We start from the raw sequence: 26,784 nt of genomic DNA, 5'->3' as shown, positions 1-26,784 counted from the left end.
AATGAAAGCTGTCCTGATATGACCACGAACTAGCAGTGTGACCTTGAATAAACTTCCTGGGCCTCAGTTTTGTTGTTTATAAAATAGGGTCACTGCCATTGATGCAGCTCACTCCCCAAGGTTCTTATGAGGAACAAACAGGATAGTAGACATAGGAAATAATAATAGTTCTCAGACCCAAACAGGAATGGTTTCTAGCAATTTCTCCATCTCATTTATATAATAAGGATACTGTAACAGTCCCTCAAAACCTACACTGGCTTCCTTCCCCAGGATATCACCCAATACCATTTCTAGTCTCTAACTAGAAAAAGTTAAATCTTTGAGATATAAGTACAATTAGAAAATATCTAACTAATGTTTGTTCTCTCTCTCTCTTCTCTAATTAAGATCTTCTACCTCTGTTACTGTTCTTTTTCTTAGAGGTAAGAGATTCTTTATTCTAGAATGACTCAGTATAAAAGGAAAAAAATCCAACCCTAGTGCCCTCCCTTTGTCACAGAGATGCTGAGTAGGCTGTCATTCAATGTAGCAGGACAAATATCCTTCATTCTAAAGGGTTTTAATTCCAGAAGCTGTTTGGGGCTAGGAACAGTTATCTCAGGAATGCATTGCAGCACTAAGAAACAGTAGAAAGACATCATATTTGCTTCACTGTCCAGTATTTTTTATTCATGAGTCTGAAAGCAAACTGTTGGTCTAACCTCTGGAGATATACATATGTACACACACAGGGAAACATACACCACATAAGCACACAGGCATGCACTCTCCCTGGCTTGGTAGGGAAAAATAGTTTATAGTCCTCTGATAGGATTTTTGCATTAACAGATTGTGTAGTCTCACTAAGCAGGAAATCAGGGTGACATTTTTTAGAGAAATGCACACTTGTTCCAATTTTCTTGTCTAAATTATCCAAAGCCCTTACAGTCTTGATCTGGTTCACTTAAAGATTATTACTCATGTTACTGAGTGGGCTGAAGAGTGATCATGCCTACGCAAGGTATTCCTCTGGGTGTTGGAAAATGACAGGAGTTATAGTACTGAACTTGCTGAAATTAAGTCAAACTGGCAAAGTTCCATCAGCACCATAAAAGGGAAGATATTCATCCTGCAGCTGAAGTCAAGAAGAGAGAAACAGAGGGATGAGGGCACAGGAAGAAGGATGAGGGAGGTTTATAATAGAAAATGTTCAAATCATTTGTTCAAACCAGAGGGGCTAAAGGTCCCATACGATGTTGCTAACAACAATACAGCCATTGGTGGCTGTGTTTAATATAAACCACTAATGCAAAATTAGAAAAGTTTACTAAAAAAAAAAAAAAAAAAAAAGTCTGTCTACTTCTTCCAACTTCTTTATTTTTTTGGCACATAAAGACTATTTGCCATGTATCATTTTTAACTAAGATCAAACAAACATCATTTTTAAAGAAACTGAACATGGAAGTGGAAATGATTATTTGTAAAAAGTGAAGCAAAACCCAATTAAAAGCTTCTTGTGCCTTATAATACTCCCCAAAGAGGTGTCTAAGGTCTTAATTAGCTTTTGTCCTTATCTCTGGTAAAACAGGCCCACAAAGTTTTCTGTCTCAGTTCCACAAAGGCATTTGAAAAATATGTGATCACCCACATGGAAGATGTATAAGCTCATTTCCAACCTATTTGAGACTTACTGTCAGTAATGTGTGTACATTTGTACATTTTGAATAATAATTATGGAAAATTATGGGAGATGCTGTTAGGAAAATTGGTTTCATTAGACTAGGAAGGACTATTCTTTCAAAATTTCTGTGGGCAGAGGTCTAATATCATAAGCATGATTTGCAAAATTAATTTCAAGTCATTTTAATGGAAATTGTTTTCTAAACTAGGATGATACACTCATTTAGAATTTGATTCTGCTCTATTGTGTTCTTAAAAACAGAATCAGAAGTTAATTGAAGTTTGTTTTTAAAATATTTGATGCATATAAAAGTTCTGTTTTTGGAGAGTGCCCTAAACAAAGGTATCTACAGATACCCTATGTTGCTTCTCACTCTTCATTAGCCAACTCCGGCTTTTTGAGACCTTGGTGAATGCGTTCTTACCAAACAAAAATAAGTATGGTATTGCATTCTTTTCACATTTAAGATTATTGCCTCCAGTTGAAATGCACATTTTAAAATGTGAGTCATTGAACATTCTAAAATATTTTCCCTCACATTTCATAGAGCTCTTGTTTGAGCCCGAAGCTACCATAATAAAAAAGGAGGTCAATTACCTAAATGCTCTCTTTCTCCAAAACCGAAACAGACTTCCCATGGGTAGAATATTTGGGTTGTTGATGGTCAAATGACTTCTTTATCATCCAGGAAGTTTCTCTGTTGTTGTTCTCTTTTTCATATTCCAAGAACATCCACAAGAGAGAAAGCAGAAAACAGAGGAATTTGTCAAGTTCTCCCCTTACATTCTGTCTGACCTTAACCTACCTACCCCGCAATGATACAACTGCTCCATTACTCCATGTTCCAGGCTAGTAATACCCAGCTGCTCCTCAGTACCTTGGTTCTGGCTGTGGAGTTGCCTTAACTCTGGCCAGAGACAATCTGAACATTGACCACTGCCTCACTTTCAACTGGTGTGGAATGTAACACAGGAAGCAATATATGAATTTGCTTCCCACAAAATTTAGAGTTCTGATTTCTATACATTACTACATGGCAGGCTTCTTTTATTTTTTTTTTTTAAACAAGAAGTTTATTTAAACAACAAGATGCTTGACTAGAAGGGAAAACTATCTAGGATTCATTTCTTTTAGAGTAATTTATCCCTACTTATAGACAGATTGCCCTACATCTAACAGCTACATACAAAAAAAGTTATAAAATTGTCCTTGGTTTTACAATGATAAATGAAAAACATTAAAAGTCTCCAATCAAACAAAGTATGCAAAGATTTTTTTATGTTGTTCTTTTTTTGTTAAATAATGAGAGAAAAATAACTTACTGGAATATAAAGATAAGACTGAATGAACATGCCACTAATGGAGAAAAGGAGTATTTTCACAGAGCCAGTATTTTCCCCCAACCCATCTCCATTTGATGTTGATCAAAACATACCATTGGCCATTTAGTTTTTAAAAATGCAAATGCTTGTGCACATACATCAGTTACTTTATGTACAATAAAGGAATGGGGATGGGAGAAATGAAAGAAAAGTGAAAACTATATTGTGGTAGTCAGGATGTGGTGGAACCAAATTGTGGTTTTCTAATTGAGAATGTCTTCTTGGTCTGGAGGAACACAGTTCTGGAGTCAAGTAGCAGGTTCACTTTTTAGTAGGTACCTCCCATCTACTGCTGGAACACATCGATTCTATCTTCATCCTTCATGTTCACCTGTGCAGGTGTGTCTGTTTCATTGATTGGCTACCCATCAAATCAGAATCTGATCTGCCTCATTGACAAACTCCATTATTCACAACAGGCTTTCATTAGTTTACTAAGTGGTGTGTGACTCTTAATCTTAAACCTGCACCACAGCACCATTCTGCCCTGCCACCTTCAAATCAATGTGATCTTCAAATTCATGTGATCACTGTTCTCAGTCTTGACTCCTTCTTGGGCTTTTGGTGGGCCATGGTGAGAGCCAGAGTCTCCTTAGCTGCTGCTTTACAAAAGAGGTACCAGGTCAGCACTGAACAAGCTTGATGGGCCTGTTTTAAATATCTCACTTTGCAGTGAGTCTTCATCTATTTCATACATGTCACCCTATACATAGCTGCATCAAGACAGTTCCATAGCTTCAATTTGTACAATTTTACTAATCCTTATACATTCTTAAAGTCACCATTTTTAAATATGGAGCGGAAAATCATTATTCAGCATAATAAATATTATTTGGCATGATGGTAATAATAATATAATAGCTGCTATCATTTATCAAGTGCTTGTGTGGTTTAGGCAACATGCTATATGCCTTGGGGACCTTAGCTCATTTAGTCCTTGCAAAACTACCATCAGATTCATTACCTTCATTTTACAAATGGGGAAGGTGAGGCCCAGAAAGATTAATTTACCCCAAATCATAGCAGCTAATAAGAGAGATATAATTTGAACACTACTTTGTCTACTTCCAAAATTCATACTCTTGACCTCCAAGCTCATGATTCTTAACCCAGTCTGCACATTAGAATCACAATTAAAATTATATCTCGCCCGGCCAGACGTGGCTCAGCGGTTGAGCATCGACTTGGGATCCAGGCGATCGGGGTTCGATTCCCGGTAGGGGCACATGCCTGGGTTGTGGGCTTGATCAATGACTCTCTCCTCATTGATGTTTCTGTCTCTCTCTCTCCCTCCCCTTTCCTCTCTCTGAAATCAATAAAGATATATTAAAAAAAATTATATCTCTAGAAGTGGGACCCAGGCATCAGTTAGCTTTAAAAGACTCCCAGGTGTTTCCATGTAGTCAGAAAATTCCTAAAGTTTTACTGAAATGTTATCCTTCAAAATATTTGTTGCACAGTTTGGTTGCTTTTATAGGTTGCTGTACTAGAAAAACTCAGTTTTCCACCTGAGTCTTCTTTGCTTTTCACACAAAACACTTCTGCTCACCAAATGTGTGAAGGTTTTTCTCCACACCAAACAATTCTCTGTGACACCAGCTGGGTGTTCTACAATTTCACTCAATTCTGACACTATTTACCTGAAGATAGTGTCAGATCCCACAAGTTAAGGGCTCAGTCCCACAAGACTACCCCTCCCTCACATATACTTCTGATGCTAGTTGCAAGCCCAGATTATCACCTGTTCTTTTGAACAACTGGCTATAGAGCAGAGGTTCCAATGACCCCCTCCAAGGGTTCAATTTATTTGCTAGAGTGGTTCACAGAACTGAGGGAAACACTTTCTTACATTTACCAGTTTACTAAAGAATATTATAAGGATACATCCAAAATGGAAGAGATGCAAAGGGCACAGGGCTTCCTTGCCCTCTCCAGGGTACCATTCTCCTCAAATATCTACATGTTCACCAATCTGGAAGCTCTCCAAACCCCATCCTCTGGGTTTTTTATGGAGGTTTCATTACATAGGCATGATTGATTAAATCATTGGCCATTGGTGACAGATTCAACCTCTAGCCCCTCTCCCCTCCCCAGATGTCAGAGGAAGAGATCTAATTACATGGTTGGTTACCCTGGCAACCAGCCTCCAGACTTAGGTGCTTTTCAATAGTCACCTCATTAACATAAAAGACCTTTATAATTTTCATCACTTAGGAAATTCTAAGGGTTCTAAGAGCTGTGAGCCAGCAACTATGGAGGAAGACCAAATATATACGAGGAATATATTTCAGTCATCTGAATGACCAAATATATATTTCTTATCAGTTGCAGCATTGCAATCCATTCCTGGTCTTCCAATATGGATCACTTACAGCAAAACAATCCTAAAAGTCAAAAGATACTGGCACATTACTAGAATCCCATTTGGTGACTAATAATATCCATTCCATCATCATATCATATAAAAACATCTCCCAGGGCAAGGCCTCTTAGGTTTGTAGACTTCCATTTGACCTTGTCAGGTAAGTAGTCATGCTTGATCTTGGGCAAGTTATTTCCTCTGTCCAAGTCTCACTCTCCTTATGATGGAAATGGACTGGATAAGCTCTAAAGATCTAGCCAAGCTTCAAGATCCCAGTATCAATTGTTGAAATTGAAATGGAAAATTCCACTTACTTAAAAACCTAAAGCTAGGTGATTTTATTGGTCATATATTTGGAGCTAATTCATTTCAACACATTTTGATTTTCCCAGCTAGACAACCCAAAGGGTTTCCTGATGCTGGCCCGAATTTCTAGTGGTCCTTCTCCATGTTCACACCTAAATCCTTATTCTTTAGGCATAATAGGCACTACTACCCTCACTATCCTTCTTCCTTTCATTCATTAAATGGATATTTACTGAGTAGATACTATGGGACTAGGCATGTTTTAGGATCTGTGAATATATCATTGAACAAACCAGACAAAAGTCCTGCTCATATGGAGCTCATAGTCTAGTGGAGGGAGATAGATGACAAATGACTAAATAGATACTTAGTCTCTCTAGTGGTGAAAAGTGCTAAGTATAAAAAGAAGACAGAATATGGAATTAGAAAGATGGGGGTGCTAGTTTGGAAAAGGTCCCTCCAAGGAAGGGATGGCTAAAAAGAGGCTTGAGTGGAGGGAAAGGACAAGGCTATCTGATATAAGAATATTGCAGGCAACTAGAATAGAACATTTTTCTAAAACTACACTGTATGACTTCAGAGAACACCTCATGGGTAAGGGATGGCCAAGGCTAATGCTAAAACTGCACAATTTGGAGATGACAGTAGTTCACCTTAGCCTAAACTGACCTCCTTAGCTCTTACCTCCAGTGCCTTCGCTGTCACATACTCATTGAAGCAAACTTTGAAAGAGGTTTCTTAGCAAAAGAAGCAGTTTAACAAATATAGTAATAATTAAAGGCATATTGGTTAATAGAACATAGTCAGTCAGATAAACAGGGCATCTGATCTCAGTTCTACCTTTATAAGAGGTGTTTGACCTTGACTTTACCTTGTCTGGAAAATAGGAGAGTGGCGAGCTAACAAATAAATGCTTTTTCAATATATGGTTCAAATATATTGTTGAATGAAATAATAATTACAATAGAAAACATAGGGTAGAAGGGTAACTTGAAACACGAGTCCTGGGATAAAGTTCCAGTACCATCACTTCAACTCGTGATCATGAATAAGTCACTTAATTATTCTGAGCCCCACATTCCTCATCTCAGCTATAGAAGTGGGAAGAATAATTCATGCTTGACCCTGAGGGTTGCTACATTTTTAAAAAAATTAAAAAATTATAGAACACAGTTTAAACCTTTGGGGTTTATTTGTGTGTTGTTGTTGTTTTCAATTAGATGAGAGAATATGAGGGTAAAGAATGAGATGTGACCTAAGCTCAAGGCTCAGGATCATGTATTTATTGATATTTGGAAAAACAAATAGCCATTCTAAGCTAAATTTTACAAACTCACAAACACAGGCAATTCAGTTCCTCTTTAGCATTCATCCTTACCTTTTCTAGTCACCCACATCTGACAAAATTGTTTCTTCAATTTTTTTTTTCTATATTGAATTATTGGACCAGAGACATTTATAACTAGAGGGATCTTAAGAGTTCATCTGGTCCAATCCTGTCTTTGTGCAAATAATGAAATTGAGGCCCAGAAACGTAGAGTGCCTTGGAAAAGCAACTGATTTAGTGAGGGATCCAGAAGCAAAATCAGATCCCCTGACTCCTTCCAGCACTCTTCATGTTATAGGAATCTTCTCTGTTCCATTCTGTTCCTAAGCTTCGGTCCCACCTATTTTACTGCATTTCAAAAGGGGTCTTTGTTTACAAAATGCACTCCTTAGGTATTTTTCATTAATAAAATAACTATGTTTCCTTATCTGATTATAGCCTCATGCACATATGAAAGTGGCTTATTGAAAACCCCCTGTAATAATTAATGTTGGTAGTTGAAACAGTACCAAGAATTGGACTGTGTTCAATTATACATTTATTTCTCTGCGGACATTTAAACAAACTACAATAAAATCCCTCTTACCCTTATAAAAATTGTATTTGAATAAAAGAAAAACAAGAAAAAAAAAAAAAAACAAGTGGCCTTGTAAACCAAAGACCATTAAAACCCACAAATGGGTTAAATTGCCAGAAAAAATTCTATCATGCCCAGAACCTACAAAGCAGAGTATCTGGCCAAATAAAATGATTCTTACGGAGAATAATAGGAAGTGCCATACAGAAAGACTTGTCATCTCACTTGACACTCTTTCAAAGCCCTGGAAGCATTTAAGTCACAGATATGGTTTATCCTAATGACACCATACTGTGCAGAAATAATGAACAGAGGCTTCCTCAAATGGTCTCTGAGGAGATTGCAGCACAACACAGTCAATGGAGCCTAGTTTCAACCACCTGTGAAGTTCAGGTGACATCATCTAAAAGGCTTGGCAAAGGTGAAGAGGTCAGTGAAGTGTTCTACAGCAAGGCACTAAGAGAAACTCTCACAGAAACAATTTATTTTCTTTCCTCAAAATTCAGGGGTAGCTCAATCATTCAAGAGACTGACACTCTCCAGTTACCTAACTAAATTAAATTTTAGAAGCATTTCCTGCTGAGGCAGCACCTTTTTTCATAGAACCAAAGAAAAAAATTATCCCAGCCCATATAGTCTTTCTGTCCTGCTCCACTTCACAGATCAACACACCTGGTGTGCCATCCAAAAACAGCGGAGGGAAAAAAATCTCATGGAATTTCAGATGCTGGTGCTAAATGTTATAATAATGCTGATCACAGTGATACTACATCATGTTTACAGAACACTTTACTCTGTGCAAGGTAACTCCTATCAGCTCGTTTAATGCTTATAGCATTCCATGAGGTAAATACTACTATATCTTACTTTTACAAGGAATGAAACAGGCTCAAAAAGATAAAGCAACTGCCTGAAGTTACAGGACTAGTGAGTGATGAGTACGGATTAGGTCCTAGCTAATATGACTGCAGAGCCTACCTTCTTAACTATTTTTCCTTAGAATTACAGGCTAAAAGCCTATATAACCTAAAGCAAGGTGATAACTCAAGCTTAAAAGCAAAGGCATAAAACCGATTTCTAATAAAATTCCACACACTCTCTCCAGAAAACCTACACCTCTGATTATTCTTGCTAATAATTTCTCTTTTAACAGATTATCATATCCAAATTACATATATGTATATATACACATATATATATGTGTGTATCAAAATATATATATGTCTACATCTATATCTATGTCTAATATATAAATATATATACAGAGAGTGTGTGTCTGTGTGTGTTACACAACATTGTGAATATACTAAATTCCACTAAATTGTACACATTTTAAAATGGTTAATTTTGTTATGTGTACATCACCTCAATAAAAATAACACCTGTATTTGAGAAATTTCAGTATTTTTTCAGCTTTATGTGGGTATAACTGAAAATAAAAAATTGTATATATTTAAAGTATACAACCTGATGACTATATATATATACTGTGAAATATTCACTACAAAACACCTTGCACAGTTACTATTTTCCTTCCCTTCCCTTTTCTTTTGTGATGAGAACACCTAAGATCTACCTTCTTAGCAAATTTCAAATACAAAATATGATATTGTTGACTATAGGCACACTGTTGTATCTGGTTCTCCAGAAGTTCTTCATCTTGCATAACTGAAAATGTGGTGCCCCTTAACCAACATCTCCCATTTCCCCATCCCCTCAGACCCTAGTAACCACTGTTCTACTATTTATATGAGTTTGACTATTTTAGATTCCTCAGGTAAGATTATGCAGTATTTCTCTCCCTCTGCATTTGATTATTTTGCTTACCATATGTCCTCCAGCTTCATCCATGTTTTCACAAGCCACAGGATTTCCTTCTTTGTGATGGCTGAATGATATTCCATTGATATACCATATTTTCTCCATCCATCCATTGACAGACATATAGGTTGTTTCCATATCTTGGTTATTGTGATTAATGCTGAAATAAACATGGAAGTGCAGATATCTCTTCGAGATCCTGATTTCCTTTCCTTCGGATATATACCCAGCAGTGAGACTGCTGGATTATATGACATTAAGGGATTATGAAGTACAAATTGTCTTATAAAGAGTCATGGGAGTGTAAAGTACAGTATAGGGAATATAGTCAATAATATTCTATTTTTAGCTTTTTGAGGGACCTCCATACTGGTTTCTACAATGGCTGTACAAGTTTACATTCCCACCAAGAGTACATAAGGGTTTCCTTTTCTCAACACACTTTGCCAACACTTGTTATCTTTTGTCCCTCTAATAATAAGCATTCTCACAGGTGTAAGGGAATATCTCATTAGAGTTTTGATCTACATTTCCCTGTTGATTAGTTATGTTGAGCACCTTTTCATACAATTTTTGATCATTCATGTACCTTCTTTTGAGAACAGTTTATTCAGATCCTTTGCCCATTTTTAATCAGGTTTTGTTATTAAGTTGTATGAATCCTTTATAAAATTTGGATATAAACTCCTTATCAAATATATGGTTTTCAAATATTTTCTTCCATTTCATAAGTTGCCTTTTCACTCTGTTGTTTCCTTTGCTTTGCAGAAGCTTTCTAGTTGATATAATCTTAATTGTCTATTTTTGTTTTAGTTATATGTGCTTTTGTTGTCACATTCAAAAATCATTGTCCAGACCTATGTCAAGAAGCTTTTTCCCTGTGTTTTGTTCTAGTTTCAGGTGTTACGTTTAAGTCTTTAATCTATTTTGATTTGATTTTTTTAATATGGTATGAGCTCAGTGTTCAATTTTATTCTTCTGCATGTGGTCATCCAGTTTTCCCAATACCATTTATTAAAGAGACTACCCTTTCTCCATTGTGTATTCTTGGCACCCTTGTCAAAGATCAGTTGACTGTAGATGTATGAATTTACTTCGGGGTTCTCTATTCTGCTCCATGGGTCTATACGTCGGTTTTTATGCTAGTACCATACTATTTTGTTCACTATAGCTTTGTAATATATTTTTAAATCAGAAAGTGTGATGCTTTCAGCCTTGTTCTTCTTGCTCAAGATTGCTTCGGGTATTTGGATTCTTTTGTAATTTCATATAAATTTTAAGATTGTTTTTTCTATTTCTGTAATGAATGTCATTAGATAAATTCCTAGAAACATACAAGCTACCAAAACTGGGGGGGGGGGGGGGGGGAGGGGACATCTGTAATTCTTTCAACAATATAATTTTTTTTAAAAAAAGAAGAAATAGAAAGCCTGAACAGATTAATAGCAAATAAGGAGATTGAATTAGTAATCAAAAATTTCCGAACTGAAAAGGGAACTCTCATGCACCATTAGTGGGATTGTAAACTGGTGCAGACACTATGTAAAACAGTAAGGAGGTTCCTCAAAAAATTAAAAATAGAACTACCATATCATCAAGCAATTCCACTTCTAAGTATTTATCTGAAGAAATCCAAAACACTAATTCAAAAAAATATGTGCACCCCTATGTTCACTGCATTATTTACAATAGCCAAGATATGGAAGAAACCTAAGTTTCCATCCATAGATGAATGGGTAAAAAAGATGTGGTGCATATTTACAATGGAATATTACTCAGCCATAAAAAAGAGTGAAATCTTGCCATTTGCAAGAACAAGGTTATTATGCTAAGTAAAATAAGTCAGAGAAAGACAAATACCATAGAATTACACTTATGTGTAAAATCTAAAAATCAAAATAAACAAACAAACAAAACTCATAGATACACAGAAAAAGTTGATTTTCACCAGATAAAAGGGGAATTGGAGGGATGCGTGGAAAAGGTGAATGGAATTAAGAAGTAAACTTGTGAGGAAAACAAGCTGGTGGTGTAGGTAAGAGCTGCACCCTCCGCCTCCCGCAACCACATCAAAATTACAACTAAAATACAGAACCACCATCACTCAGAGCTTCCTGAAATCTGGCTGAACAGAAGCCCTACAACCAGGGAACTGAAGGAGCATCGAGGCCTGTAGGAGCAGCAGAGACATGGGACGATCGGGGCTGAATTGCAGAGACATGGCCGTGGGCCCACACCCGCTGCTGCAGTTGAAACCCGGAAGGGAATCTCGGCAGTGGGGGTTTCCCGGAGGAGTGAGGGGTCCCAGCCCCACAGCAGACCCCAGCCCAGGGCTCCAGGGCCTGGAAGAGATGTCCCCACAACTCCAGGCTGTGAAACCAGCGGAGACTATCTCTGAGTATCACAGAGGCTGTGGAAGCCCCAGCAGCTCCTCTTAAAGGTCCCGCCCATAGACTCACTCAGACGCGCTCCCTCTGGGCCCCAGCACTGGGCAGCAGCTTGAAAGAAACCTGGGACACTTGGGGAGGAACTAACCTGCCTGAAACCTGGGTGAGAGCTGTAGGGGTAGCTTTCTCCCAGGCAGAAGAGCTGGCAGAGGCCATTGCTCCTTTGGCAAGTCCTTCTCCCACACACCGTCAGGCAGGTGCCATATTTGAATCGCTAGCACCTGACTCACACCTTTGCCCCCCCCAGGTGCTTCCCCGAGGCCCCTCCCCTGCCTACCTGCAGGCTCATCCAAGCCATTTCCAGTGGCTTCTCTATGCAAGTGGCCTCTCGAGCCTCATGCTTAGGACTTTCCTAAAATCTCTCAAACAAAAAGCAGCGTGCCCCATACAGCTTCATAAGTGGCCCCAGGCCCAGCACTAGTGGCAGCCTGCATTGGTTCATAGGTTGGCCTCTCCTGGACACCTGCAAGCCCAGCACAAGTAGCAGCCATCTATGGTTTCCTGTGTAGTTCATGCTGGGTGGCCCTGGACAAGGCACTGGCACATGCTGACTTTGCACCTCCATGGAGGCCCCAGAGTCAGTGTGCCCAGTAGTCACACTCGACCACCCTAGATTACAACCCTACCACATCCACAAGTGACACACTCAAGGGGTGCACTTGCTGAACACCAAAGCTCCACTGAAGTAAATCCTGCTCCATAAGGGTGTCTCCAGCACAGCAGCTCTCTGGCTGTAGTTGCAGCTGGGCCTCACAGATGATTGGTCTGGGGGTCAGTTCCTCCCAGGGATGCCAACAGCAACCAAGGCTCAACTACAACAGGACAGTGCACACAGCCCACACAGGGGAGCACCTAGAAGGCCCAGCTCAGGTGACTGGGGAGGCTGAGCCACTGGACCCTACAGGACACCTACTACACAAAGTCACTCTACCAATTCCAGGAGACATAGCAGCTCTACCTAACACATAGAAACAAACACCAGGAAGCAGCCAAAATGCGGAGGCAAAGAAACATGTCACAAAGGAAAGAACAGAAGACATTTCTAGAAAAAAAGAACTAAATGAAATAGATCCAAGCAAGCTAACAGATAGAGTTCAAAATTTTGTTTATAAGGATGCTCAAGGATATTAGTAAGAGTATGATGAAAATAATTGAGAAAATCGACATAATAAAGTATCAATTTGAAATGAAGGCTACACGAACTGAAATGAAAAATAATTTACAGAGAATCAACAGTAGAGCAGAGGACACTGAGAATCAAATCAGCAACTTGGAACATGAAGAAACAAAAAATACCCAACCAGAAGAGCAAAAAGAAAAAACAATCCAGAAATACGAAGATAGCATAAGGAGCCTCTGGGACAACTTCAAGAGGCCCAACATTCGTATTATTGGGATGCCAAAAGGGGAAGAAAGAGACCAAGAAATTGAAAACCTATTTGAAAAAATAATGACAGAAAACTTCCCCTACCTGGGGAAAGACATCAACTTACAAGTCCAGGAAGCACAGAGGGTCCCACACAAGAGGAACCCAAAGAGGCTCACAGCAAGATACATCATAATTAAAATGCCAAAGGTTAAAGACAAAGAGACAATCTTAAAAGCAGCAAGAGAAAAGCAGTTAGTTACCTACAAGGAGCACCCATACAACTGTCAGCTGATATCTCAACAGAAACTTTGCAGGCCAGATGGGAGTGGCAAGAAATATTTAAAGTGATGAAAAACATGGAACTACAACCAAGATTGCTCTACCCAGAAAAGCTATCATTTAGAATTGAAGGTCAGATAAAGAGCTTCTCAGACAAGGAAAAACTAAAGGAGTTCATCACCACCAAACCGGCACTACAGGAAACGCTGAAGGGTCTTCTTTAACAAGAAGCTAATGAACAAAAGAATCTGATGAACTGAATAGATCCAGAGACACTGACACATGTAACAGACAATCATATTTCAGAGGGAAGGGGGGAGGAGGGGGAGGGTGGGAAGAGATTAACCAAAGAAGTTATATGCATATATGTATAATCCATGGGCACAGACAATGACGGGGTGAAGGCCTGGGGAGGGGTTGGGAGCAAGGTGGAGGGGGTTAATTGGGGGGAAAAACATGGGACACCTATAATACTTTCAACAATAAAGATAAATTAAAAAATAAAAAAAGAAGTAAACTTGTGAGTAATAAAAATAGTCACGGAGATGTAAAGTACAACATAGGGAATATATAGTCAATTATATCATAATAAATATGTATGGAGCCAGGTAGTTACTAGACTTAATGGGGTGATCACTTTGTAAGGTATATAAATGCCTAATCACTATTTTGTACACCTGAAAGTAATATAATATTATATTTAAAAATGTAAAGGGTAGTTAAAGAGTACAATTTGCTTTTTAAAAATAAAAAAAAAATACCTCCCGACAAAGAGAAAAAGCTCAAGACCAGAAGGCTTCAAGGGTGAATTCTACCAAACATTCAAAGTGTTAATACTAATCCTTCTTAAACTCTTCCAAAAAATTAGAATAGAGAAACACTTCCAAACTCATTTTATGAGGCCAGCATTACCTTAACCCTAAAAACAGACAAAAACACTGAAAACAGTAAAGAAAACTACAGGCCTGCAAAAACCAGTCATGTTTGTAAATACAAACAGACCATCCAAAAAGGAAATTAAGATGTTTTTATTTGTGTGAAACTTCTTACACCCCCCCCCCCAATAAAATTGAAATGGTTTTGAGAAAATAAATATATGAGAGAGAAAAAGAGAAGTTCTTGAAGTTAATTTCCTGATAACACATAGAGAAGCTCAGTAAAGCTATTGCTATTTTTTAGAACTCAGAATCTCAGAATTGGAGAACACCATCTAGGCAGCCTTCTTCTCCAAGTAGGAACCCTCCCTATACGTAAACATCCTTGATTATAATGCTGGTTACATAATGATCCAGCTTCTGTTTAATACTTCCAGTGAATGGGGATCCACTACTTAAAATCTTGACATTCTATTTGTAAATCGATCCAATTAGTGGAAAGGTCTTGCTTATGTTGAGTTAAATCTGCTACCCTGGTGCTTCTGTGCATTTTCTTGCCCCAACTTTCTAAGCTGTTCTGTCCCATTTAGCAGTTGGTAATCATATATGGCTATTTGAATCTAAAGTCATTATTATTAAATACAATTTAAAATGAAAATAATTTAAATTTCAGTGCCTCAGATGGAATAGAGGTATACCAACTGCTCAATAGCCACATGTGGCTAATGGCTGCTGTACCAACCAATGTAGCTATATAACATTTCCATTATCTCAAAAAGTTTAATTGGACAGCACTGCTCTATAGAAAACAGAATGTCTACTAGTTCTTCCACATGAAAAGCTATCCAATGTCCCCCTTCATTCATTTCTTATTTAGAATGAATAGTCCTACTTCCTTCAACTTTGGGGAATAGCATATCAGTTTTCTATTGTTGCATAACAATTACCGGAAATGTAGTGGCTTAGAACAACATCCATTTATTATCCCACAGTTCTGGAGGACAAAAGTCAACAGGCTTACCTGGGTTTTGTGCTCTGGGTCTCAGAGGGTCAAAATTAAATTGTTGACTAGGCTGGGCTCTCATCTGGAGGCTCATGAGCTCCTTGTTTCCTTTCTAGGTGTCATCCAGGGATACCCTCAGTTTCTAGAGGCTATCTTCACTCTTTGCACATGGACCCCTCTATCCTCTCCACCTCAGCCAACAACAGTGCCTCAAAAATGTATGCTTCCTATCCCTCTGAAGTTCCTATTATGCTATGAGGCAGAGAAAACTGTTTTTATAGGGCTCATGCAATTAGATTGGTTCCACCTGGGTAATTTCTTTATCATAAGGTCAACATATTAGTAACCCACAAAATCCCGTTTGCAGATATGTCATCGTATTCAGTCTGGGGATTTGTGTGGGTAGTCTTGGAGAGCCATCTTAGAATTTGGCCTACCACAATTGATTTCCTGTAACTATCTAACCATGGCTATGATACTTATATTTTTTAGCATAGTGATTATAGTAAATAATAATATTGTATTATAAACTTCAAAGTTGCTAAGAGATTAGATCTTAATTGTTCTCACGGCAAAAAGAAATTATAACTATGTGACCAGATAGAGGTGGTAATTATATTGCAATATATAAATGTACCAAATCAACATACTGTACACCTTAAACTTACACAATGTTACATATCAATTATATTTCAATTAAAATTTTTAAATAAAAATCTGTCAGTCATTTCTTCCTTTGTGTTCTACAAAAAAAAAAACAGGAACTACAGCAAGAAACATAAAGTTGCATATGCACAACTTGAGGCCTCCTAGAGATGAGCAATTAGCCACAGAAATGCATTTTAAACCCTGAATAATGGTCTTTCTTTGCCAAGTCACTCTTCAAAGGAACTAGGAAATCATAGTTATTCATTTAATGACATTAACATGTGCTGAACTAAGTATTCAGTTGAAAAACCTAAGTTCAAAAGAGTTTAATATGATTGGATTTTTGTCTAAAATATAAAGCTTATCAAGAGGAAATATAGCAGATTTTAATAATTAAAAATTTAACACAGAAAATCAAGTAGAATACGGCCTTAGAAAAAGGTTTGCAAAACATTATATTTAATACTAATCTAAAATGATGACATTTTTTCATTACTCTCACCTGATTACCCTTGCTAATTCTTTCAAAATGCCAAGTTTCACAAAAATATTTTCCTTCCTCTGTGGCTTCATAGAAAAGACAGCTATGAGAACTTGGGACAATTAGAGCAGTAGTGTGATATTCTAAAAGTTTTGAATCTTCCTAAGCAGGAAAATGATCAAATGGTGAGCCAATGATAACATTCTCCCAGTCAGAGGTAACAATTGGGGGAAATATTCAAACATATCTTACTATCACCGAGCACCCCCTGTTGGAGAATTCATAGACTTCCTGTGCACATATGTCCATATATGATCCATGGATCAATGTTTTCAAGCATGTTTTCCTCCTTTGGAAAATGCAGTACCAGTCACATCTACCTTACCTACCTCAGGGACCTAGGGTGGATAGCAAAGAATAAAACAGCAATGACTTAAATGTAATTTTCCCCCCTCCAACCTTACTGAGGTATAACTGAGAAATAAAAATTATACATATTTAAAGTGTACACCTTGATGTTTTGATACATGTATACATTGTAAAACAATCATCACAATCAAGCTAATTGACATAATCATCACCTCACAGTTAACATTTTCTTTACTTTTTAGTATGTGATCAGAACACTTAAGATCTACTCTTTAGCAAATTTTAAGTATAAAGAATAGTATTGTTAACTGTAGTCACATTGCTGTACATTGGATCTTCAGAACTTAGTCATCTTGAATGTACCCCTTGAACAATGATGACTACTCTTAGTTTATGCAACAGAGGAGGAGCCCACTTCACTGAATTCCTGTAACTTTCAGGCAAAGTTACATGGCAACATATTGCTCAGCAATTTCCTCATCTTGAAGATGAAAATGATTATTAAAAAATAATTCTAGAATAAAACATGACTTATAATTAACATGTTTTTCTACTTTCCTGGACAACAATGTTGCTTTGAGTGAAAAAGTCTAGAGGCATACTGTGAGTGAATGACACCCAAACAAAGGAGGGATCCTCGATTACCATTTCCAACAGTATAAGCTGACCTGCTCATAATCTGCTCCCAGCATCTCTCATCCCCAACATCCAGCAACGACTAGCTCTGGCTATTTTCCAAAGGGCTTTCACAAGACACCAGTATCTTCACAATGTTTGCAAAGTACTGCTACCTCCAAACAAGCTGTCCCTTCTTTGACATCCCTTTCAGCTTTTCTCATGGTCGAGTTGCCTCCATCTTGACAGTTGTTAGAAGTAATGCCATAAATTTCAAAACTTTAAAGTGTTCTTAAAAATGGAATCCAATCCTACTTTTGCTAAATGAGGAAACTGAGGTACAGAGGTGTTAGGTCATAGAACTCAGTCTGAATCATCCCTCAGTCTGATCTAAGCTTCTCATTGCCCATATGTTTAAAAGTCTGCACACATGTGACTGATTTGTAAGGCCAAGGAAGAAACATGGATCAGGCTAATGTCCCATAGGAAATGCTGAGTTTAGCTTCAATATAACCAGTGTATCCATTTTATGTTGTCCAGTGAAATTATGCTTATATATTTCAGATCATTTTTAACTTCTTATCTAGAAATAATTTTATACTTAGAAAAAAGTTGCAAAGTAGTCCTGAGAGTTACTTACCTTCCCCTAATGTAAACACCTTCTTTAACCCGAGGAAAATTATTAAAACCAGGAAATTACATTGATACAATACTATTAAATAAACTACAGACCTTATTTCAATTTCACCAAGTTTCCTGCACTGATGACCCTTTTTCTGTTCTAGGATCCAATCCAGGTCCCATATTGTAATAGTTGTGTTTCTTTGGTCCCTTCCAGTCTATGATAGTCCTTTAGCCTTTCTTTCTCTTTCATCATCTTGACACTTTCAATGAGTACCAGTCAGTTATTTTGTGGGATGCCTTCAGATCATTTCAGACACATCCAATTCTCATGGTTCAATAACGTGGAGGCCTCAATTTACACAGTGGTCACCTCTACTTAAGTAGTACCTGGATATGTTTTTTTACTTATGATCATTCCCTAGATGAATGAAGTCAAATTTATCATCATTCACTTGCCAAAATTAGAATTACTATTCTTTGGGTGTCTCTGGAGAATCACCCTGTGATGATACATCATGAGTAATGAGACACCCTGTCAGGACAGATGATGTGAAGCTGATTAATGTGTTAATCATGAGTCTAGGTTGTTATCTTGCCTGGCCTAATTATGACAGAGTACTATGGGGAAGCTGAACCACTGGGCACAGTAGTACCGTCAAAAGCCATGAAGAGATGATGTGTGTGTTACATGAAAAGCTCTGGAAGTACAAACCATAGGAGGGCCAGGCAATGTTAACTTGAGCCAGTCATGTCGCAAAGTACCAGAAGCTCCAAGTTCTGGGGGATGTTGGGCATGATGTACAGCAATAAAGACTTCATACACCACCCCATCCTTTGATATATCATGTTCCCATCATAAAATAGAGTACTCATTGTAAAATAGGGGATGAGTGCCTATAGAAGGCAACTCAGAAGAGGTATGCCTGGAAAAATCACCTTGGACACATCCCTTAATGTCTTTGGAATATCAGCAGTGGGAGTAGAGAAGGGAGAACAAATGAGAGACTATAAAGGAAAAGGTACTCAACATCATAAAGATTTACCATGGCAGAGTTACATAGAGGATGATTTGATAGCATTATCTCTGACACCAAAGTGTTGGTCTTCTGATAAAGCCCCCTCCCCCCCCAACAAAACAACCCCAATATTGCTGACAGTGAATTTTGGCCCCTATCATCAGGCTACTTGTTGACAAGCTGAGGAAAGCAAAAGTGAGCAAGACTGAGGCTATGGATGAATGTCATTTTATTTTGCCATGTTTCCAACTTAGACCCTTTAATTTTTAAAGAACATTAAGCAGAAAAATATCTTAAGTCCCTCCAGTCCACTTCTCTTTAAAGTACCAGTCGTCTCTGCTTACTGGGTCATAAAATCAGTTTCTGAGGTCACAACAGGCAATTTAAATGGTAACAGAAAATAATAGAACATAAAATATCAGAGTTCCTCACTCATGAGTAGTGGTGAGTATTACATTGTGAAACTTATAGACACAGTAAAAAAATTAATTAAAATAAATTTTTTAAAAACTCACTTTGGAAATTTACTTCTCCAATCCAAACCCTTCCAATTGTATCCAGTGATGTTTGTTTCTCAGCTAGTTAATGTATTGTCTTATCCGTATAAGTGAATGTTTATCTGAAACAGAGAGAGAAAACTGCTACTACCAAAATCAATTCCAGTAAAAAAATCTGACAGTACCTCAAAAAGGTAAACATAGAGTCCCCATATGACCCAGCCATTCTGTTTCTAGGCATATACCCAAGAGAAATGAAAACAAATGTCCACAAAAACAACCCAAACGTCCATCAACTAATGAATGGATAAACAAAAATGTGGTTTATGCCCACAAAATGAAATACTATTCTTAATAAAAAGGAATGAAGTACCAATACATGCTACATGCAACATGGATAAACCTTGGAAACGTTATGCCACGTGATAGAAGCACACACCAAAAGCCACATATTGTTTGATTTCATTTCTATGAAATGTCCAAAAGAGGAAAATCTATAGAAACAGAAAAAAGATTAATAGTTGTTAGGGGATGGGGAGAGGGAAATGGGGAGTGACTGTTAGTGAGTAGAGGGTTTATCTGGAGAGTTTAGAAGGTCCAATGGCAAGAATAAAGGTCAAGTAAGTACTGAGCTCAGATTTTAAAAGTTAAGGCTGCAAAATGCAACCATCAATGGGGAAATCTCTGAAACTCCTTAATTCATGCTAAGTGTGTGCTTCAGCTAACTACAAAACACTATTCTCATTAAAAAAAAGGATTTCCTGCCCTGGCTGGGTGGTTCAGTTGGTTGGAACATTGTCCCGTACACAAAAAGGTTGTGGGTTCAATTCCTGGTCAGGGCATATACCTAGGTTGAGAGTTCCATCCTGGTCGGGGTACTTAGAGGGGGCAACTGATTAATGTTTCTCTCTCACAGTGACGTTTCTCTCTCTCTCTTTCTCTTTCTCTCTCTCTCTCTCTCTGTTCCTCCCCACCCCCATCCTCTCTCTAAACATATCCTTGGGTAAGGATTTAAAAAAAAATAGAATTTCCCCTCCTCAGCACAAAAGCAAAGCAGGAAAAACAGCCAGGCTACCATAGGGAATCTTCACTTTTATTTATATCTTTATGTGACTGACATTTTATCTAGCTCTCTGAGACAATGATTGTTTTGTGTGTGTTTTTTTATCTTGAAGCAGGGTACTCATAATTAGGAAGCCCAAAGTGTGAAGGCTGCACCTTCTACCTTGAACACACCAGAAGACACTAGTGGGACAGATGGGATTTCACTATTTCTTCCCCCTACATAGAATTGGTGAAGCATACGTATTCTACCTGAGAAGCTGGGCAAATACAATCTGACTTAGTGTATAGTGGTATGTAGTATATAATGGTATACACTGTGTAATAGTGTATAGTGGTGTGTAGTGTATAATGCTGTATAGTATATAGTGGTGTGGTGTGTACAGCAGTGTACAGTGTATAATTGTGTATAGTGGTCTATAGTGTATATTGATGTGTTATATATAATGGTGTACAGTGTATAATAGTGTATAGTGTATAATAATGTATAATGGTGTATAGTGTATAACAGTGTATAATGGTGTATAATGTATAATAGTATATACTGTATAGTGGTCTACAGTATATAGCGATGTGTAGTATATAATGGTGAGTAATGTATAATAGTATACAATGTATGGTAGTGTACAGTGTATAATGATGTAGCAAAATGAGACTGTGCTGTCATTAAAACAAACAAAAAACAGAGAGGCTGAATTCATGCAAAACCCAGTACCAAAGAGAAAGAAATTCAAGCAACGGTGACAGGCCTTGAAAAAGAGAAATGTAGGTAGTTGGCCTGGTGAGAGCAGAGTCTAGTCCCAGACAGCCTATGCCCACAGTGTTTTTGTGACTTTCCTTCACATCTGGCACACTGTGTCCCCCACACAGGCATGGAGCAGATGGGATCTCCTAGCATGATTATTCTGTCCTTTCTAATGGTTTAGGTGTGTCTTCCCCTTGAGGACCATCCTTTTCTACACCTTCTTATTCCCTCACCAGATTCTGCTAGGTCCATGGGAGAGGTGGGCTCCCTTTGTCCAAGGGGTGGGGCTCCAAGGTGCCTGAGGGTCTCATCCCCAGCAATGCCCTTGGCTACCCTTCCTACAGGAATCGGTCCTCTTGACAGATCTATGCCTGTGCAAACTCTGTCATACTCTTGGGAATGTGTGTCCTGGTGGTCAGGGGCCACTCACATTCTAGATTGCTCTCTAAACATGACAGGGCTTCTTTAAGACAGTATGGAAGTGCTGTTGCCTTCTCAATGATAACTTCCTCCTTCACAGGCATTCATCTCAGATCTGGTCATGGGAAGGGTCTTATCTGCTCATCCTTGGATCCATTTGAATTTCTATAAATTTGGGGAATACAAGCAAGAGCAGGCACACAATATTAAAGGCTCAGAAAGGCTCCAGGTTCTGTGTCAGTTTACAGAAGCACCTAGAGACAGCCCTGGTATGGGTCTTCCTAGTCAAGTGATGACCAAAAATCTTCTTTGAATCCTTGGGACTTTGCTCCTCTGGCCCTGTTCCAAAAACTGAGGAGGCTGTCCAGAGGAAGGTCAGTCAGCTGGATGCAAGGGCTGCAGGGCACTGTCACTAAAAGATTGTAGCACAGATAGATATTGGTTAGGGAGTCTCCACCCTGAGACCACATAACAGCAGGTGGTGCTAGGGAAAAGGAAAGTCTACCAGGGAAAATAAATCTAGAAAATTATTTTTTTTAAAGCTTTGAGGTATACTACATGCAGCTACCAGTCATTTATAATGGTATTAGGCTTCTTTCCTAGGACTTTATGACTGTCTTTTGATCGTAAGGGCAGGTACTAGGAAGGAGAAGCAGATTAACAGAAGGAGGTGTCAGTCTGGTGTTTGATAAGTGGAAAGAAAGATTGGGCACACATTTAACCAGAAGGACAAGTAGGCAGGGATTGAACAAAGCAGTCATCCAAAACACTGGTTTCTAGTAAAGAAAAAGCTGACAAGCAGACATCCTCTTGGGAAGGCAGCTCCCTGTTTAGAGCGCCCAAGCACTAACCCTAATGTCAGGGGAGTAGTGGGCCCTTATTACAAAAATTAAGGCTACTGAATTTGCAGCCATCAGTGGGGAAATATCTAAAACTGTAATGCATGCTAGGTGCTAACTACAAAGGACTATTTACCCTTATAAGCCACAAAATCTTTACTCTCACCAAAAATGGTAATGAGGATGGGTTGGAACTTAGAAACAGGCTACTACAACAAGTTTTTACACCACCATGCAAAAGAATTATTAACTTTGCAGAGGACTCACTTCTGTTTTAGCTTCAGGTAAGGTTCTCATAAGCAGGTAGCCCACAAATGTGAAGGCTGTCCAGAGGAAAGTCAGTTGGCCTGACCCAGGAACCAGGTGTAGACAGTTATTTAAAGATTGCCAAACAGCTAGATATTGCTAAGGGAGTCTCTCTGCTTGAGGGACCCAAAGGGGCATCACCTTAACTCTTGTTGAAATGGAAGACGGTGTCAACCAATGGTCATAAGCACCAATTCAATGCCAGCAGGAATTCCCAACTTGGGGAGCATTGAAGGAGGAGACTATTCAGTACAAACAGCTCAATTATGATACAGCACAGCTGTGAGGCAGCCCTCAGGTCCATGTTGCAGCTTGACCCTTCTCCAGCTAGATAGCACTGAGCCTGCACACTTTGGTCCACTATGGCCTGCCGAAAGATGACAGCTCCGCTCTGCTCTAACAGGAAGTCGACCGGGAACCACACAGTCTTTGATGGAAAAAGGAAGTGCAGTCTCTGAACAGAGGGGAGCTGACTTATAGAGAGAAAAGTCCCTGCCTCCAGTCCCTGATTGGTCCATTCTCATGCATAAAGAAGTCCAAATCCTCAGTTTGATTGGTCCAAAAAGTACTGACCTGATTGGTCAGAAGGGAGCTGCTCTGATTGGTGGGTGAAGATGCTAATGAGCATATAGCTGTGCAGCTCTGATTGGTTGAGGAAAGTCTCAGTCCTATTGATTGAAATATAATTCCCCAACACCTTTATCAGGGTTGACTCTGATGGCCGGAACACGATGCAGGCAGGCAGGCAGCTCAGTTTAGTGCAAGCTTCTCCCTGAAGCACGGCTTACGTGAGAGGCTCCAGTTCAGCAGCTAGGCTGCTTTTTTGTTTTGTTTTTAAATATATCTTTATTAATTTCAGAGAGAGGAAGGGAGAGGGAGAGAGAGAGAGATAGAAACATCCATGATGAGAGAGTCATTGATCGGCTGCCTCCTGCACGCCCCTGACTGGGGATCGAGCCCGCAACCCGGGCATGTGCCCTGACTGGGAATCGAACCCCAATCGCCTGGATCCTAGGTCGATGCTCAGCTGCTGAGCCACGCCCAGCAGGGCTAGGCTGTTTTTTAACTTGAGGCCAGTTAGCCACTAGGACCCTTCCTGGTAGGTACTTTCTTTCTGGGAGTTGCCACTGTAAACAAAACATACACATAAAAACTGCATATAAAAAGAGATTATTTCAAAAATCCCTTTCAGCAATGATAGCACAGGAAGGCATATGTTCTTATGTGTGAATCCAGAACACATAACAGAAAGCTGCACATCTTAAAGGGCTTAGGGAAGCCTCTGTAATCTTCCTACCTAGACACTCAAGAGTGCAAAGGCTACACTGAGGAGGATCAGCTGGGTTGATTCAGAGGGTAGCAGAACAAAGAGACATGTAGGGGGGGGGGGGCCTCTGACCTTTTAGGGCCCATAGGGGGTGACCTTGGCTGACCTCATGACCTATGTTATTGTCCACACCAAAAAAACAAATATATAATAATAATAATGATAATAATCATGAGGAGGAGGAGAAGGAGGAGGAAGAAGGTGGGAGGAAACTTTTGGAGGTGATAGTTATGTTTATGGCATAGACTAATAATGATTTCACTGTTGTATACTTATTTCCAAGCTCATCAGGTTGTATACATTAAATATGTTTCCAGTTATTTCAGTCTCATCTACTTTAATTTCTCTCAGCAATGTTTTGTGGTTTCCATCATAGTGGTCTTGATGGTCTTTTGTTAAACTTATGACTAGTTATTTTATGTTTTTTGACACCGCTATAAGTGGGATTTTTAAATTTTAATATTCTAATGGTTTCCCGCTAATATATATTGCTAAATTCATTAATTAGTTCTGCTAGTTGTATTGTAGAGTCCCTGAAATTTTCTAAATATACAATCAGATTCTGACAAAATATGAATAAGATCTATATGAGGAAAACTATAAAACTCTGATGAACAAAAATCAAAGAAGAATTAAATAAATGGAGAGATATTTCATAAAAAATTAAAAATAAATAATCAGATTATTTACAGAGAGTTTTACTTACAAAGAAAACCTCAAACAACAATAAAAAATATTGCAAAAATAAAAGAAAAACCATCAAAGAAAACATCTGAAGATGCACTTCTTAAAGTACAAAAGCACAAGAAAACAGGTATCTCTTACATTCTTTGAGATCCAGTATGTAATCTCTTGGAAGGGTGATGCCACATGAAGCCCACCATTCCTTTCTATGGTGTCAGGATGTTAAACAGATTTTCTGGCCTAAATGGTTGAGGAATTTTTAAATTCTTCCTAAAGGCCAGTCAGAGCTACTGATCCCACTAGTGGTGGTGCAAAAGTAGGTCGGTGTAGATAGCTGGCATCTTAGTAAAAATACCATGAACTGGATGGCTTATAAACAACAGAAATGTATTTTTCTCAGTTCTAGAGCCTGGAAAGTCCCAAGATCAAGGCACTGGCTGATTTGGTGTCTGAACAGAGCCTGCTTCCTGGTTTACAGATGGTCATCTTTTCTCTGTGTTCTCACATGGCAGAAAGGGCAAGCTAGCTCTTCAGGGTTTCTTTTACAAGGGTGCTAATCCTAATTATGAGGTCTCTGCCCTCATGACCTTATCCCCTCCCAAAGACCCCACCTTCAAATACCATCACCTTGGAAATTAGAATTTCAATATATGAACTTTGAAGTGGCACAAATATTCAGACCATGGCATCTGGCCCCCAGTGAATGAAAGAGCCAGCATTGATCTTAGAACACCCTAGTTTAGGAGGAAAGCTTTTGTGTATACTTTTACGTATTTAATTAGGTGGAAAACCTGGGCAAGAATCCTGAAGGGCACAGGCATTCCTGTGCATATGTGTGAGAGTGGCAGGTCCTGAACTGTGCTTCTCAGGCAGAGAAGTGTGAGGCAGAAGGGACAACAACTGGTTGGGGTGGACTGGACATGAACTCCAACTGATTAGTATATGCTCTTTGCTTTCCAAAGGTACTAGGACCAAGATCTTTCTTTCCACTTCCAGGCATCCGTGTTAAACCTCTCTGAGTGTTCCTGGCCTCCTGAACTCAAGACAGTCCAGCTCCAAGCTGTCTATCTCCCCTTTGAAACACCTTTCACTTCATTTCTGCCATGGTGCAAATCCACCGCATCCTTGATCTCTCTTAAACACTGAAGGTCACAGGGGTTGATAGACACCTTTGTTATGTGTTGCTACCTTGGCAGGCTTCAGGCAACTCACCCGATTTTTTATTCCTTTGGTAAGAGACTACACACATCAAACATTAGACTCACAGAAAGAATAGCAGGATTTTACTGTTTTCTTGTCTCTACCCAGACTCAAGGGACTACATATATTCTATCTACGACATCCTGAAAACTATAGTAAGAACAGACACTATTTCACTGACTCTTTCCCTCACTTTAAGCATGGAGAGGGTCCCAGTGTTCAGTTAGTTACTATTCCAAACAGAGCTTATATCCTTCGGGCTATGTCAGAGGCCTTCTGCCCATGACTATTCCTGTCACTGCTGCTCTTCTCTTTCCTCTAGCGGCCAGCCTTAAATCATGCCCTTGTTACAAAAATAAAAATAAAAAACAAACTATGTTTCAGAGGTTGTGACTCAGTTTCTTCCTGTATTTTACTCGATTTTCCACTTAACAAAAGAGGTTCACAGCTCAAGTTGAATGAACAGAGCCTATACTTCCCTGATGTTGATGCTATGGCACTGTTGTGCTTCAGGAACTCACCCAAAATTAAGTAGTGGGA

The sequence above is a fragment of the Miniopterus natalensis genome, chromosome X (genome assembly GCF_054644295.1).
Source record: "Miniopterus natalensis isolate mMinNat1 chromosome X, mMinNat1.hap1, whole genome shotgun sequence".
Lineage (NCBI taxonomy): Eukaryota > Metazoa > Chordata > Mammalia > Chiroptera > Miniopteridae > Miniopterus > Miniopterus natalensis.
The sequence above is the reverse complement of the archived record's forward strand: the minus strand, read 5'-3'. Positions refer to the sequence as shown.